The 13,633-nt window shown below is 41.2% G+C and overlaps 1 long non-coding RNA gene across 1 annotated transcript; it reads right to left on the bottom strand.

Moving 5' to 3' along the window:
• Window positions 1-5,623: 5,623 nt before the first annotated feature.
• Window positions 5,624-13,414, bottom strand: LOC104972144 (uncharacterized). The gene is made up of 2 exons (XR_009494254.1): window positions 13,199-13,414; window positions 5,624-7,207 (listed from the first exon to the last, which is right to left on the bottom strand). It is a non-coding gene; the product is annotated as an uncharacterized lncRNA (long non-coding RNA).
• Window positions 13,415-13,633: the final 219 nt, after the last annotated feature.

Genomic DNA, 13,633 nt, shown 5'->3' with positions numbered 1-13,633 from the left:
GCTCTTGGTCTGTATACTGGTTAATTTTATAAAATGGTAAACTAATCCAGGTTCTTTCAAAAGATAAAAAGAGATTCTACTCTCTCTTATCAACAGGACATTTTCTATAGTACATTTTTAGTTTCTTTATGAGGCCAGCTATCAGAAAGTACATTAAATGTACACTTGTCTTTGTTGAAAGACTTGTAAAACTTTAGTAACTTTTCTAAATTTGAATCTGTTTTACTTAAAATTGAAGTCATTTTTTTATATTCAAATTTTTTATAATTCTATAATCAAATTCTAGCCTTATAATTTTATACTCACTAAAGCTGGCTTAAAACTTAATATTCAAAAAACTAAGATTATAGCATCCAGTCCCATCACTTCATGGCAAATAAATGGGGAAAAAGTAGAAACAGTGACAGATTTTATTTTCTTGGGCTCCAAAATCACTGCAGATGGTGTCTGCAGCCATGAAATGAAAAGGTGCTTGCTCTTTGGAAGGAGAGCTATGACAAACCTAGACAGTGTGTTAAAGAGCAGAGACATCACTTTACCAACAAAGGTCAAGACAGTCAAAGCTATGGTTCCAGTAGTCATGTGGGGATGTGAGAGCTGGACCATAAAGAAAACCGAGTGCCAAAGAACTGATGCTTTGAACTGTGGTGTTGGAGAAGACTCTTGAGAGTCCCTTGGACTGCAAGGAGATCAAACCAATCAATCCTAAAGGAAAACAGTCCTGAATATTCACTGGAAGGACTGATGCTGAAGCTGAAGCTCCAATACTTTGGCCACCTGATGCGAAGATCTGACTCACTGGAAAAGACCTTGATGCAGGGAAAGACTGAGGGCAAAAGGAGAAGGGGATGACAGAAGATGAGATGGTTGGATGGCATCACCAACTCAATGGATATGAGTTTAAGCAAATTCCAGGAGTTAATGATGGACAGGGAAGCCTGATGTACTACTGTTCATAAGGTCACAAAGAGTCAGACATGACTTAGTGACTGAACAATTCTCTTTACTTTTCAGCCCCATGGGAAACATTTTCCAACTTGACATATCAGCCATTCTTGGCATTCAGCTATGTGAAAGGTCTTTGACGTATAACATACATGGATTTGTAGTTGGATGTCAAAGTCATGAAGTTTCTTTTTATTTGAGAGGTCATAAGCTTTAAAACTTAGTATAAGGAATGGGCAAATATTCATAATTTTCTCTACTCTTAAACTGGCAAATTAAAATTTTAAACTTTATATTCAAATCTATGGCTGCCATAGACCAAAGTTATCCTCATGTCCTGAGAGAGTTCACCTGTCAGAGAACCAGCTGCCCAGGGCTTGCAGCAGACAAAAGAATCAGCTTCAGCCTCACAGAGGCTGAAGTCATTTGGTGCTAGTGTTGCGTGCTGGCAAGAGTATGGGTTGGAGAAGTGGCCTCCAGCCTGGACAGGACCATAGAATCTTGACTCCAGATTGTCCCAGGTCTTTAACCTCCTGATTCCATGCTTCACAGTCCAGGAGGGCAACTTGGGTAGCTTTTGTGAAACTATGAGAAAAACTCAGGCTCTAAAGAGTACATTATTATTGTGATGTGCTTTCTCTTGCCTGAAGGAAAGAGGCAGATAAGATGGATCCACTCAAAGACAGTTTCCTTGACTAGCCTTCTAGAGAAGAGAATGCTAGGACTTTGGGGTGAGACATTTCTTTATTTAGGAGAATAATTCCTTATTATTTGTTTTTAAAAAACATTCTAAATGAATGCGTTTTTAATGGAAACTGGTAGATTCTATTATATGGGCAAAGTAATAATTGCCACCATATTGTAGGAAAGTTAAAAGACCCAACACCAGTCAATTTTCAAACATTAAAAAAATTAAAAAAAAAAAAACAGTTAATTTGTCAATGGCATAACCCTTAACCACTTAGATGCATATTGAAGTTCATGCATTTACGTCATTTCACTTTAATTAAAAACTGACTCACTGACTCTGAGAGGTTGCAATGATTTATTTGTCCATGATTTTTCTCACTGAGCAGAGACTTCCAAATCCCTGGGTCCATGTGAACCTGACTGATTTGGAGCCATCTGCCTCTGATGGACCTTTGAGCTCTCACCTGTAAAAACCAGTGCCCTGTTGTGATCTACTTCACAGGCTTGCTCTAGAATTAAATTAGAAAAGTTCATGATGAGAATTTACCCACACCGTGGCATGCACCCTGCAGGCAATCACCAATTACAGCTCTCTCACAAGTTATCCTTTCTCCCACCAGTCTTAACATTCAGACATGGAAATCAGAGAGCCCAGGCTGGCCTGCTGAAAGCGAGACCCAGAGGTACTAAGAGACTCGCTAACGGCCACATTCAGCCCTCACCCCCAGTTCCTCCTCTCTGCTCAGGCCTCTTGCAATGATACCACAGCTGCTCCTTCACAAAAGCTGTTTGAGAAAAGGCTGCTCTGTGTGACCCTAGTCTTTGCTCTACTTGAAACCCCAGCTAGCCTCAGCATTAAGATAAACTCTCTTAGAAGGCATCTGAAGGAAAAGCAAATATTTTGACCATTAAAAGAACTTCTAAATCTAAATAACAAATGTCAAAGGCCTGGCTTGTATTAGGCAACTTCACTTATCTCCTGGCTCACAAGGACACTTTGCTCAACCCATTTTCCAGTGACTGTCTCTCTGGGACCTCTGACAACAAGATATGTGTCTGCAAAGATGGCAATGCTAAATGCGCTCAAGAATTTCCCTTGCATGGAGGTGATTTCTTGTTTCTTAGACATTTTCACCATGTCCTCTCATGGAACTCGTGTGCAGAGCAGCTGGGAAGGGTTAATGTAGAAAGGGACCAAGATCAAGACAACATTCTGCAGGTACTTTGAGATGACCCTGAGCATTCTTTCTTCCCCTACCCCTCATAATTGCATTTTCAGAGGGTTTTATGTAACCCTAGTTTATGTAACAGATTTGGGAATTTGAAAAGCATGTTTATAGTATTGAGCTTATTGCCAGCTTAAAATGATAGAACTGAGTCTTTCAAAGAAGGTCTTGAGGGTTTGATATATGGCAGAGATTACCCACATTTATTCATTCAGTTCATTCTCTGCACACATTCTTACTGCTTGCTGTGTGCCAGGCATTCCTCCAGGAGCTGGAAGATGCTCAGCAATATAGGACCCTGGGACTTAAACATAATTCTAATATAGGCCACAGTCAAGAGGTTTTAAGAAACAATGTATGAACCTATGTCTCAGCACACCCGTATACAGTCAGTATATATGTTGTCCCATATTACAGATAAGAAAACTGGCCACCACCACCCAACTCAGGCACATGCTCTGAGGCTTCCTGACTCTTCAGCCGTGGTAGGAAGTGTTGAGAGGCGCACGTCCACCTACACTTCTCCCGCGTGTCTTTGAAAACACAGGTGACGATTAATATCATGCTATCTGTCCTACTAGGTCCACATTAAACTGGCATAAATCTCTGCTTTCTCCAAGATTTTTATCACTTCCTGGTATCTGACTCTAGGCAGCTCCAACTCTTCTTATTGTAAATTGCACATTTCTTTTCATCTCCCAGGGGACGTGGCTCTTCTCACCTCTCGCCTGTTTTTGACCCCTCTTTACTGCTCATCCACAAGAAGCATATGTAGATGCCAAATTCTCACGACTGCCTTCAGTGACAATGGTGGGCAATAACTCAGCAATAAACAGGAGATTTTAAACAGAAAAAAGGAGATTTTAAAAAATTAAACTTGAATGCTAGATATGTTTTCATTCTGAGGTTCTTTCCCCGCCCCCAAACCTGAATTTCTCACTGGCTGCTAAACCTCTACAGGCCTCTCATCTCTTATTCTGTTGCTCAGTCCTCTTCTGTCCATCATTCCATTGCTGCCTACCTCCAAGCTTTTATTTATTTTTTTTTTTGCATGTCATGATATAGTTCATTTTGTTTGCTTTTTCTTCCTAAGCCAGGTTTTATGATCCTTGCCCTTCATTTACAAAGTGGCATATAAAAGCTTTTTATTAATAAAGAGGATAGCTATTAAAAGTGGAAATTATACCAGTCTGATAAAGACTGGTATGGTAGAAATTACCATATGGTTTATTCATTCAATCCATTCTCTGCACACATTCTTACTGCTTGCTGTGTGCCAGGCATTCCTCCAGAAACTGAAAGATGCTCGGTAATCTATGTCCTGGGACTTAAACCTAATTTTAACATAAGTCATAGTCAATAATTGGTTGCACTTTAAATAGAATTTGGGTTGCCCTGACTTCTGTGAGGTAGGTATCATTCGTCACAAGTGCCAATGCCTTATCCAGGATCACAGAGGGGAAGAGATGAAGGCAGGACCTGAGAGCACATCTTCCTCCCCACATCCTCCTCATAGTTCCTCCTCCCCACCAGAATGCCACACTCATGAATCATGGCATAAATCCACCCAACACATGGAAACCATTATCAAAATACAATTTCAACAACCAAGAAAAATAAAACACCTAGGTATATATCTAACAAACATGTCAAGGACTTGTACAACAAAACCTACAAAATGCTGGTGAAACAGCTCAAAGAAAACCTAAATAAATGGAGATACATACTGTGTTCAAGGATTGGAACAGTCAACATAGTAAAGATGACACTTGTTAAATTGAACTCAATTTTCACACTACTTCCTACAAAATCTGAGCAAGGTCTTTCTAGATATGGACAAGTTTATTCTAAAACAAATATGAAAAGCATAGACACTACGGCAGTAGCAATCTTGATAAAGAATCATAAAGTGGAGGAATCGTGCTTCTGCGTATTAAGGCTTATTATCACACATAGTTACAGTAATCAAGACAGTGTAGTATTGTTGGAGGAGTAGACACATAGATCATCAAAACATGATGGACAACATCATTAGTATTTAGGGAAATGCAAATCAAGATGATATAACACTATGTACCCATTAGGATAATTATGATAATAATTAAAAACAGATAATAACAAGTGTTGGTGAGGATGTGGAGAAAATGAAACTTTTAAACATTGCAGTGGGAATGTAAATGGTGCAGCCACTTTGGAAACCAGTCTGATATTTTCTTACAATGTTAAACGTAAATGTACCACATGACAGAGGGTCCAGTCCAAGAGAATCTGAAATGAAATGAGGAACAAAAGCATATGTGCAAACAAAAACTTGTATACAAATGATCATAGCAGTAGAAGTCATAGTGGCTAAAATGTGCAAGCAATCCAAATGTCCATTAACTTGTGATGTGCTAAATCTCTGTCATGTCCAACTCTTTGTGGCCTCATGGACTATAGCCCACCAGGCTCTTCTGTCCATAGGATTTTCCAGGCAAGAACACTGGAGTGGGTTGCCATTTCCCTGCACATATAAATTATGGTATATTCATATGAATTAAAATATAATGGAATACTATTCAATAATAAAATAGAAATGGACCACTGATGCATATTACATGAATGAACCCCAAAAATATTTTGGTAGATGTCAGATGCAAGACTACATATTGTATGATTCATTTACATGAAATGACAAGACTAGGGATTTACTGCAAACAGGAATAAGAATATTTTCCAGGTATTAGAAGTACTCTAAAACACTTCTGTTTAGATAGTGCTAATGGCTGCACAACTCTATAAATTTATTGAAGTCATCAATTTACACTTAAAATGGGTGAAATTTTACCATATAAAATGTATCTCAATAAAATTATTTTTATTTTAAAAAAATCAGCATGACAGTTTTCTAATAAAGGCATGAGGCATTTCGAGGAAAGGGTACCTTTTTCGTCCTCAGAAGGGCAAGATGAATCCTCAGTTCGTTTGGAAGGGTAGGTTATAGACCAGATTGCAAAGGGTCTTGGGCCATACTGCGTGATTAAGGCTTGATTCTTCAGGCAATGGGAGACTGTCCACGGTTTTGAGGCTATCAATTCAGTTCAGTCGCTCAGTTGTGTCCGACTCTTTGCGACCCCATGAACCACAGCATGCCAGGCCTCTCTGTCCATCACCAACTCCTGGAGTCCACCCAAACCCATGTCCATTGAGTCTGTGATGCCATCCAACCATCTCATCCTCTGTCGTCCCCTTCTCTTCCTGCCCCCAATCTTTCCCAGCATCAAGGTCTTTTCAAATGAGTCAGCTCTTTGCATCAGGTGGCCAAAGTACTGGAGTTTCAGCTTGAAAATCAGTCCTACCAATGAACACCCAGGACTGATCTCCTTTAGGATGGACTGGTTGGATCTCCTTGCAGGCCAAGGGACTGTCAAGAGTCTTCTCCAACACCACAGTTTAAAAGCATCAATTCTTCGGTGCTCAGTTTTCTTTATAGTTCAACTCTCACATCCACACATGACCACTGGAAAAACCATAGCCTTGACTAGACAGACCTTTGTTGACAAAGTAATGTCTCTGCTTTTTAATATGCTGTCTAGGTTGGTCATAACTTTCCTTCCAAGGAGTAAGCATCTTTTAATTTCATGGTTGCAATCATCATCTGCAGTGATTTTGGAGCCCAGAAAAATAAAGTCAGCCACTGTTTCCACTGTTTCCCCATCTATTTCCCATGAAGTGATGGGACTAGATGCCATGATCTTCGTTTTCTGAATGTTGAGTTTTAAGCCAACTTTTTCACTCTCCTCTTTCACTTTCATCAAGAGGCTCTTTAGTTCTTCTTCACTTTCTGCCATAAGGAGTCTTATCAGAGCTATGGTTTAGAAAGCTTATTTGGGCATAACTGTGGAAGATGATTTCAAAGAAAAATTGAAAAAATAAGCCCTGTGGAAATGAATTTTCATGTATTGTCAATAGTACATCTAATATGTGCACATTCATACATTTTGCTTAGTTTCTGAAAACTCACTGGATTTGAAGCCCAAAGACATTTGATTGAAAAACCTACTTCTATTGTTAGTAGCTGAACAAACGTGGGGATGTTTCTTAATCTTACTATAAAATGAAGATAAGGGCTAGGAACTTGTGAAAAAAATATAGGTAATGAAAAATGGAGACCCGAAGTAACAACTTACCTCTCTGCTCACTTCCCCTTCACGGTGCTCATCTTCCTAGATGTCCAGGCCCAGGGACTGGATGTGGTCCTTCTCCCCAGGCTGGTACTGTCATAGGTTCTGTGACCTCAACTCCACTCAACCTCCACCCTCAGTTCTGCTTAGTCTAAAGTTACTTCCTTGTTTCTGGTGCTTCCCCTTAAAATAGAAACACATTCAAAATAGCCACTTTAAAAAAAGAAAAGAAAAAAAATTCAACCTCTGTTAACCTAGTCACTTTCTAGGTATTCACCATCTTTGCCTTCATAGCAAGTTTTGCATGAGTCCTTCACCACCTCACTTCTCACCAGTCCTCTGCCTTCTGCAGTCTCATTTCCCTACTTGGCTGATTAAACTGTCCTTGCTGAGTTAAATATGATCTCTGCCCTTTCTAAATCCAGTTCCTAACCAAGATGGTTTCTTCCACCTTGGAGCTACTCAGGATTGCTGCATCAAATTTCACTTGTGCCTGTAACCCAGGAACCTTTTGTTTTACTTGGAATTAAAAAAAAAAAAAAAAAACCAACGGACCTGTTACTTCCTTAGCTTTTGAAACCATCTCCTGCGTTTTTCTCCTGCTTCCGGAGCTCTTCAGCTAAGTCTGCAACCCCTGCCACCTCTTGGCCTGAGCCTCTTCTTTCATGCCCTTCCCAGACCAGCCTCCAACCACCACCTCACATTGACAATTCCCCACTCGAGATCCTCAGGCAATTCCACAGTCAGAGGCTGACACACCCTACTGCCGGATAAACTTTCAACCCTCATCTGTCTACACACTTTATTCTTTCCCCACACACTTGATCTTCTCACATTCCCTGATCCTGAGATATCCTTGATCTTTGTAACAAATCTTGAATTCCAATGGTGAGTTCAATGTTGTGATGGAACAGGTCCTCCTTGTTCTCCAAGAGCTCTGCTGTGCAACAGATCCTCAACTGGAGACCAAAGCAAGACTCCTGCCTACCCCAATCAGCCTTCTGCTGAGTCTGATCAACTGAATACCATCAGTGTTCCTCACATTGCCCTCTCCCCATTTTCTTTCTACCATCACCCTAGCTCAAGTATGCCTCATTTTTTGATCCACCTTGTAACCAGAATGATGCTCCTTAATAAAATACATATCCTGAAATGCTTTGGCATATATTAAATTCTACATTTTCTACAGCTCAACCCCTTCACATTACCCTTAGGATAGATGTAAAGTTCTTCGGCATGATTGCCAGTGCTTTATGGTCCTTCCCAGCATTGAAGTCACCATCAGTTGCACTCTTCACACCACAATCATCTTTAAAAGCACCCAGACTACAAGCATATAAAGTGCTGGAATTTCCGAGAATATGCTTTGCTCTTTTGGTCTCAACCCCTGTGTCTTTGTACCTGCACTTTCCTCTGCCTATACCTACTTCCTCTTCTTTTCTTCCCTATTGAATTCATATTGTTCTTTGAAATTCAGTCTATGAGTCATAGATATACACTCACACATATATGTACGTTTCAGGTGTACAGCATTATAGTTTGACATCTGTATACACTACACTGTGAGCACCATCACAGGTCTTGCTGCCACTTATCACCATACAGTTGACCATCTTCACCTATTTTGCCAACACCTGAAGCCCTTTCCCTTCTGGTAACCAACAATCTTTTCTCTGTATCTGTGAGCATGCTTTGCTTTACTTCGTTTGTTCATTGGTGTTTTTTGTTTGGGTACCTTTTTAGATTCCATATTTGAATGAAATAATACACTAATTGTCTTTCTCCATATGACTTATTTTACTTAGCATTAATAGCCTTAAACTCCATCCAAATTCCATTCCTTTTTATGGCTAAATAGTATTCCTTTATTATACATCTTCTTTATCTATTCATCCATTTACGAACACTTAGGATATTTCCATATCTTGGCTATTGTAAACAATGCTGCAGTGATATTGGGATTCTCATATCTGTTCTTTTCTAAATTTTCATTTATTTATTTTATTATTACTTTTTTGGCTATGCTGGGTCTTCATTGCTACATGAGGGCTTTCTCTAGTTATGGCAAGTGGGGGCTACACTATAATTGCGGTGCATGGGCTTCCCATTGCCGTGATTTCTCTTGTTCTAGAATGTACAAGCTTCAGTAGTTGTGATGCACAGACTTAGCTCTAGTTGACTAAAGGCTTTTTGTCATTTGTTTTTAACCATTAATTAAGGGTCGCATCTATTTTGACTCCCTAATTTCCATCCTGTGTGCCATCCCTACAGAAGTATTGCTGTTTTCCCAAATTGCCAGCTTTTCCATGCCTTTGTTCTGTTGCACATGCTGTGTTCCCTGGCAACATGATCCACTTTCACGTGTCCATTCAACTCCTACCTGTCCCTGTGAACTCACTTTTAAGGTCATCTTCTATGCAAAGCCTTGTCCCAGCTGTCCAGTCTAGGTTCCCTCCTTCCTAAGTAGCACTTGCCACATTATGTCTAATTTATATATATCACTTATCTTCCTATATTATGAGCTACTTGGGGAGATAAGGATGTCATATTTGTGTACCTCCAGCATCTAGTGCATTGCTTGATTCACAACTGCTGCTGCTGCTGCTAAGTCACTTTAGTCGTGTCTGATTCTGTGCAACCCTATAGATGGCAGCCCACCGGGCTCCCCCGTCCCTGGGATTCCCCAGGCAAGAACACTGGAGTGGGTTGCCATTTCCTTCTCCTATGCATGAAAGTGAAGAGTGAAAAGTGAAAGTAAAGTTGCTCAGTTGTGTCCAACTCTTAGAGACCCCATGGATTGCAGCCTACCATGCTCCTCCATCCATGGAATTTTCCAGGCAAGAGTACTGGAGTGGGGTGCCATTGCCTTCTCCCATATTTTGGATATTAACCCCTTATCAAATTGGGAGGCTGTCCAAACTGTAGATGGTTAGTAGTTTCCTTTTCTGTCCCCATCTTTCCTATACCCATCTCTCTATAATGTTTGTCAAACATTGTTTTCCATGTCTGTCTTCCCCAGGTGGTAAGAGCTACTGTAAAGAGAGGCACTGAATTGCTTAGTGACTGAACAACAAAAACAATAGCTGAATCTCTAGTTTATAGGCCAGGGTCTGGCACACAGGAAATGTATGTAAATGACTGAACCAATAACCAAACGAAAGGGCTTTCTTAAATCTAAACATTGAATATATACAAAAATGACATTATCATATGAGTTTTTGTTGCTTATCCAAATAAAAAAATCTTAAGAATGTATTTAGTCTTAGCCGTAATGTGGTTTTCCCTTCGGTTTAAGGAGACAATTCTATTTGATTCCAAAACAACTTTTTTTGGTCAGAAAATGATGTTCCCACTCATAATGAATTAAGAAGAGCTGGACATCCCGATAAGGACAGAGGAGAGGACAAGAGTCGTTCCCATCCCTGTCTGTCTCGCTGATCCCCTGCTGGTGCCGCCGATGTTGTAAAACTAAATAAACACTGGAGGAGCTGGACATCTGTCTACTGAGGCTTGACCTTTCCTGAACTTCAGTGCTGCATCCTACAATTTTGCTTATATTCTTCCTAATCTGTTTGGTCTGGAGCTGGAGCTGGACGGCTCCTGACTCTAGAAGACTCTTCAGGCAGGGCCAGAACGGCTCTCATGTGGCTCAGCCTGGAGCCATCCCCCCATGCAGACATTCTGGCTGTCTTCATCATGGGTGTAGGAAGTACAGCTTTCTTACTTGACTTTGGAGACCAAAACCCAAAATGCTCATTGCTACAGGGCCTGAAAAGAAGAAGATTCCCACACAAAAATCAGCACTAGTAGGCTGGAATATTAGACTGGAGGGTGAGGAACCTTGTGTAGTCTCATCTCTGGGATGGGCTCCACCAGCCCCCGTGGGGAAATGGACTGGCCCCATTGGGCGAGGGAAACTCACCTGGATGTTCTCTCAGGAACAGATTAACAGCCAACCAGCCCAAAGCCTTGGGGTCTGTAAAGGACTTGGGCTGCAAAACAATTGTAAAACTACATAGGAACCAGACCCCAAACTAGGTGTTCCCACCTTCCTAATTTACTTGGATCTCTGATTATGGCCCACATTTCATACAGGAAGACACCACGGAAGGTTCAGGATGTGGAAGTAACTCATTCAACATCACTGACCTCCCTGCAGGAGGCAAGGATGTGGTGGGGCCCCACTGTCTTCCTTTTACTCACCTTGGCTATCCAATCATAAGTCCACCTCATCCTACAGGCAAAATTTTGGCCCTGGATGTATAAACATTGAAATTTCTTGCTCACATTTTCAGCAAAATGTAACCACTCTTCACCCTAACCCTTCTCCACCCACGTACACAGAATCTAGGCTAAGACTGGAGACAGTGGACAGGGTGGAGATGGGAGACAATGGTTGGAAGGTTCAGGGGTCGGGGGGCAAGGGTGAAGCTGGTCAGCCAGTGATAAAGAACCAGGAAACAGCCAGAGCATTTGCAAATGGCAATCAATGATCAGTTCTGGGTTCCCTTTGAGGAAGGCGGATATCATAAAATATGAAAATGCTATGTAATGTTTGTGTCTTAAGTTTAAAAAAAAAAAGCTGAGCCCAAGTTTGTCTGATTTGTTTTTAAAGAGCTTACACTGACTACCAGTTCTCAGCCTCCACCAGTCCCTTGGTGCCCTGGGCTCTCTACTCCAAATGGTTTTGTTACTTTTATAATTGTTATAAAGATGAATGATGTAAGTGAAGCACCCGGGACCCTCCCAGACATCACAAGCTTCTGACCTGTGTTAACATTTCCCATCACCACTGTTCCCAGTAATTCCTCCAGCTCCACATCAATTCATGTCAGTTAGCTTCAGGGCTTAAGGCTGAGATTCCTGAGCCCTGCAGTATGTAAGGAAATCTTACCTTAGAAGATCAAGCTCCTTGTTTTTTAAAAACTTGCATTAAAGGGAAAAAGAGAAACAAATCCAGACTCTTCTCAAAAGTTCTTATTGGCTCACAAAGGAGGCTAGAGGTCCTCACCTGATGCAGGGAGGGAGCCAGGCCTGTGGGGCTACTTGGCAGAGGGATGTGTGTTTGAGGAAGTGGAGAATGGAGGCTGCAGGAGGAGGGAGCAGGGAAGATGGGGATGGGCAGGGGCTCCCTGGTCAGTCATGGAGGCCAGGTCCTGAAACAGGAGAAACCCCTCGTTCTCCAGAGAGGACTCTACACTCACAGAGCTGCACATGCCAGCCTGCAAGACCTGGCTTGTCAGTCATTGTCAGTTGACTTTAATGGGCAGCAGCCAGTGTTCTTCGATGAAATGAAATAAACAAAAGAGAAAGATTAGAAGACGGAAGAGAAAGTAAGGGAAGGTGAAGGGCAACCATCAGCCTGCCTGGCCCCGAGGAGGTAAGCCACTTTCTGTGATGCTTCTGTTTCAATTCCGTGTGTGACAGTAGAAGTACCAACTTGTGTTGTAAAATAGATGCCTTATAAAAATATAAACTGTGTTCAAAGTGACTGGTTTAGTCCACTCAACCAACTGACTCCTCTTCTTCTGAACCACATCTGTCTTCACTCTCTCTGAGGAAGTCAAATTCAGAGAACAGCTCTAAGACTGTCTTAAATGCACAGCTACCTTTCTCATCATGACGGAAATCTTGTTTTGCCAGAAAAAAATCTTTTAAAACTTTGTAAGAGCACGGGAAAATAAAAGTTAAGGTCTTTAGCCAAAAAAACCTTTACAGCACTCCTGAGAAACAACCAGCCAACAGACTTACGAGGGACAACCCCAGGGAACTCACAGCCCAGTCCCCCAGGCAGAGAGGGTACTGAGTATTCTAGACAACCAACCATTCTAGACTCAGAATCAACAAGTACCAGGGGCAGGAGGGGCATGGGCAGTTTCCATGACTTTGGATAGACACTCACATTCTTAAGTTAATACAATATCATTTCTTCCCCAGTCACTTAAGCTCACCATAATTATTTCCTTGCTAAGCCAGAGCAGTGGGCACAGAAGCCAGCCAGGCAACGCGGTGTGCCAGGAAACCTGTAAAACCCGAAAGGGACAGAAGCCGCAACCCCAGAAGAAAAGTTATCAGTCCGGCCATTAAAATGGAAGCTATTGGCCAATTTTCAAACACAAAAATTACAGTGTCCTTACAGTGAAGATATTTGCTGAAAACATAACAAAGGAGTACCTTCTAGAAAAGTGGGATTCATCATGAAGTTAATGCAGTGGAGGCTTCAGCACCACTTACTCGTGTGGGTTCATCCCAAGGTCGGGCAAGGAGCTGGAAGTAAGCAGCTACATTCTTCTCTAATTTTATATTATTTTCCTTGCGGATGGTCCTCTAAACTTGATCAGCTTTAGGAACCACAAAACCTAAATCCATCCTAGATTTCCAGAGCAAAAATATCCTATAAACCAATAAGAAAAACAGAAGCATTACAATAGAAAAAGGGGCAAAGGATATGAACAAATAATTCATAGAAGAAATGCAAGGAGCAAATAACCATAAGACATGTGCTCCAAAGCACTTGTAATTAGAAATATGCAGATTAAAACAAAAATGAGGATTTTTCTCCTTCAGATATGCAAAAATTTAGATGGCTGATAATGTTCTTCCATGGTG

This window comes from Bos taurus, chromosome 4, assembly GCF_002263795.3.
Source record: "Bos taurus isolate L1 Dominette 01449 registration number 42190680 breed Hereford chromosome 4, ARS-UCD2.0, whole genome shotgun sequence".
In the NCBI taxonomy this organism is placed as follows: Eukaryota; Metazoa; Chordata; class Mammalia; order Artiodactyla; family Bovidae; genus Bos; species Bos taurus.
The sequence above is the reverse complement of the archived record's forward strand: the minus strand, read 5'-3'. Positions and strand labels throughout refer to the sequence as shown.